Below are 4,164 nucleotides of genomic sequence, written 5' to 3'. Positions count from 1 at the left end.
ACACGGTTTTATTATAAACTTATAGAATATACATTTTATTTGATAAACAATAATCTCTCAAATAAACTAATACTATATATAATAGTAGAAGCCTTTAAGGAGGTGCTGACACGTTAGGAAAAATGCCCCCTCAAAATGCTGCCACGTATATAGTTTTCCATTTAAAAAACCGTACAGTGCGTTTAGAAGACACACTTTCGTCAAACGTGTATCTATAAAAACACCAAGCCGCCTATTAAAAAAAAAAAAAAAAACGCATACCCTAAAACGCTCTAACTTCCGTTTCTCCTCTTTCGGATACTCTCTCCTTTCGCTTCCTTTTGATTTTCTTAACACCGATGCTTACGATACAAAGATAGAGAAGGAGGGAAAAATAAACCTTGCAATTCAAAGATGAGAAGAAGACAGACGTTGAGAGAACTACCACCGGTAAGTTTTTCTTCTTCTTTTTTTTCATTCTTTCTTAGATTTGGGTATGGGTATGAAATATGAATTAGTTTTGAGAAATTTGGTTGGATTGATTTTAATTTAGGTATTTGGGTTACATTAGGTTTTGATTTTATTTTCTGAAATTTGGGGTTATATATGATTTAGGTCTGGAGAGGGCAAAAACAGAGAAATAAGAGAGAACAAGAGTTCTTATTCGGAAAGAGCAGAAATCTTTATCGGTAATTTTTTTTTTTAAAATATTGCTTTAAACGTTTGAGTTGATTTAGTATTAGGTTTGGGTATTTAATTGAATTGATTTTGATTCAATATCTGTCTTCCTTTTTTTCTTTTTCCCCTTAAACTACACTCTTAGATACCATTTAGAGGACAGAAAAACAGCGAGTCGGAGATTGAAGAAGTTTGATTTTTTTAATTTGATTTTGATTGTCAATTTGTCAATTTGTCAATTTTATTATTATTATTATTTTTTCAAATAGTTTGTTCTGGGAATAGGAACAATTAAATAGGAATGTTGATTGAAATCACTAGCAGACAAATAACTTGCGGAGAATGACTTAGTTTTGGTTGATTAGTAGTTTGGATTTGTTTTGATTAACATTTTTGGAATCCATTTATATATATATATATATATGGGCATGTTGTTCCTTTGGGAAGGTTACCGTGTAAATTTTAAGGATTTCTCTGTTTTTCAGCATTGATAAAGATTATTGATATAGACGCTCTTATGCTATGAGCGCATCAACTTTTATATGTTTATCCAAGTCAATGATATGGACATGCAGCACCATGACAAAGATAAGATAATCATGGCTTTTTATGAATCAAGTTCTAATTCAATAAAAAACAATGTATCACATGTATTAATCACGGCACACATGAATAAATCCAATACCTATGTAGAAAAAATTACTGCAAAATTTTTAATATGAAGAAAAGAACTTTTCTTTCATTCTAAAACACAATTAACTCATTAGTGCTGTTTTGTTCTCAAAGCAAATTGACCTGTAAAATTGTTATGATTTCATTAATTTTTTTCCCACCTTTTCCCAGTAGCCAAATAGATTGTTAGAGTTCTCTTTTTTCTTCTTTTTTAGGCTATGCTTTGTAGCAAATTTGGCTTATTTGTGTTTGTATAGTTTTACAATTCAGTCTGCCTCTAAGATTACATATAGTTTTAGTTTCTATTAGTCATATTTGAGTTTCTATTAGTCATATTTCTATAACTACTAAATTTAAGTCCAAACCGAGTTTTATATATATGGTTTGTGGTCTCTAGCATTTTTTCCTACAAAACAAATACATATGTATAGTTTTAAGTTTGACTAAACCATGTTTCAATAGATTTTCATACTATACGTATTTTTTTAATTTATAAATTGACATTTAATGTAATTTTTCTCTTTAGTTAAATATGGATGATAGAAAGGTTATAGCGAATGTGAAGATGAGAGACATACTTTGGTTTATGGTGGTTGACTATTTCAACAATTACATGTTGGTGCATACACATGTATAGAAGGAAATCTATTTATGTGGGTGAGGTTGAACCAACATATATCGAAGACTGAATTATATAATGGATTGAATGGTGTGATTAGAATCCTAACTTTGAATAAGAAAAATCTTTGAAGAGGAATGAGACTAACTTATTACTAAAAATTTTATGATATTATGATTTTGTTTAGCTATTTTATAGAGTTATCTTAGAAGTTTTATCATATCATGTTTATATTATTAGATTATGATAGTAGTAGGTTTAAGCAATAAGTGAAAATTGTAGTACCATACTAATAGAAATTATTTATAATTCTTTGATTCTATACCTATAATTAAAGGATTTTACATATTTTTCCATAATTAATTTTTTCCCCATGTTATATGCTTAATAATCAATGTTGTTTGTTCTCTAGAATTGGTTTTTTGTTTAATTTTGCTTTCTCTTTCATTCTATTTGATAGATAGTATACCTACAAAAAACATAAATGAGTGTGTTAAGTTCATTGTCTCCTCATACATAACCATCTATTGAATGGATAGAGTATGGAGAATATGTGTCTAAAATTAATGAGAAAATTTGTGGTTTATATGTATTTATGATTTTTTTTTTTTTTTTAAGTTTCTTATCAAGCTTCTAAGATACATTTACTTTGTGCAGTATATAAATGTTGGGGTTGAACGGAATCTACAAAGGTCTATATTTATTCCTCACAAAAGGGACATGATAGGTGGAAAATAAAAAGGGGAAACGATATTTGACCGATTGGAAGGGAGCAAGAACAAAAAGAACAACTGAGATATGAAATGAGCTGATGCTGAATTAGCATCTTCAAATGCACTTGGTTGAATTGTTTTAGATTTAGATATTTGAGTTAGATTTGGTTTTAATGGGTTTAAAATAAATTTCGTTTTGAGTATTTGTATTAGATTTGGGTTAAATTAGTTTTTGGTATCTGCCTATGGTGTTTGTAATTAGATTTATAAATGGAGATATGTGTTGGGTGTTTAGTACGTGGTAAAAGTGTATTTAAATATTATTAAAAAAATTCTTTTCTAATAAATGTAAATAAAAAGGTTCCCGCACATAGTGCGGGTTAAAAAGCTAGTTATTATAATAACAAAAGGAAAAAATTGTTTTGGTATAATAATTATCAAATATAAAATGATAACAACTAATAAAAAATAATTATTTTGTAACCACCCAATTGTGCTCTAATGAGAATTTTGTATCTTTGGGAGATTGTTGAATACCTCTTTATACACTATATTTTTAGTGTATCCTTATTCTTGTTTGTCATTGTTCTTTATTATAAAATTTTACGATTGATAAAAAATCATGTCAAACCATATTTAATAATTGATTAAAAAAATAAAAATAAAAATAAAAACTAAATGGATAGTTTGACTTCTTTTGTAGATCAAAGTGTACAACTCTAATAATTAGCCAAAGCTATTTCAATCAGGAAACAAAAATCAAATTGATATGAACAATTTATAATCAAATTTATATCAAGACATGCTTAATAGTAAGCTAAAAAGAAGATTTTTCTGTAAATCAAAATTGAGATGATGAAAGCAACATATCACCATCAGAACCCATGTCATAAAACGAAAAATAATAATTTAAAAAATCATGCCTAAGCATATTTAATGATTAATTCTCAAACCATAATCATATAAATTGTATAAAACATAAGCAAATTAGATTAAACAAAAAACAAAAAAATATGCAAAACCTATTCAATTTAATGAAAAAAATTAGAGTAAAAAAATACATACCTGAAAGGTTGTAGGTAGAAGAAGAGAATAATAAAGAAAAAGAACCATACGGTACATACTCATTATGAATTATTTAGTATATATACACTCCACATTGAAGAAGTTGATATGAACAAAAAGTCTAATGTTAGTCTAATTTGTGGAAGTATAAAGCTAAAGTCTAAATCTTTGATAGGCCAAAAACATATTAACTCCTTGTGATGAATTAATTGATTAATTAGCCAAGTTTATTAATTAAACAAATTAACATGCAAGATGCGGGGTAGTACAAACAAATCACTAATTAAACTAAATATGCAGCAGAAAATAAATTGACACAGTGATCTGTTTATGAATGGGAAAAACCTACACAGCAAAAACCCCACCGGGTGATTTTAAGGTCACCACTCTCGAGAATCCACTATTATCAAAACAAGCAGTTACAAGTAAAGGAATCCT

General features: G+C 27.8%; 1 long non-coding RNA gene across 1 annotated transcript; it reads left to right on the top strand.

The window, feature by feature from the left end:
• Positions 1-222: 222 nt before the first annotated feature.
• On the top strand, positions 223-2,958 carry LOC115992130. The gene is made up of 3 exons (XR_004092427.1): positions 223-429; positions 595-668; positions 2,606-2,958. It is a non-coding gene; the product is annotated as an uncharacterized LOC115992130 (long non-coding RNA).
• Positions 2,959-4,164: the final 1,206 nt, after the last annotated feature.

The sequence above is a fragment of the Quercus lobata genome, chromosome 5, assembly GCF_001633185.2.
Source record: "Quercus lobata isolate SW786 chromosome 5, ValleyOak3.0 Primary Assembly, whole genome shotgun sequence".
Taxonomy (NCBI): domain Eukaryota; kingdom Viridiplantae; phylum Streptophyta; class Magnoliopsida; order Fagales; family Fagaceae; genus Quercus; species Quercus lobata.
Note: the sequence above shows the minus strand (reverse complement) of the source record. Positions and strands in the feature narration are given on the sequence as shown.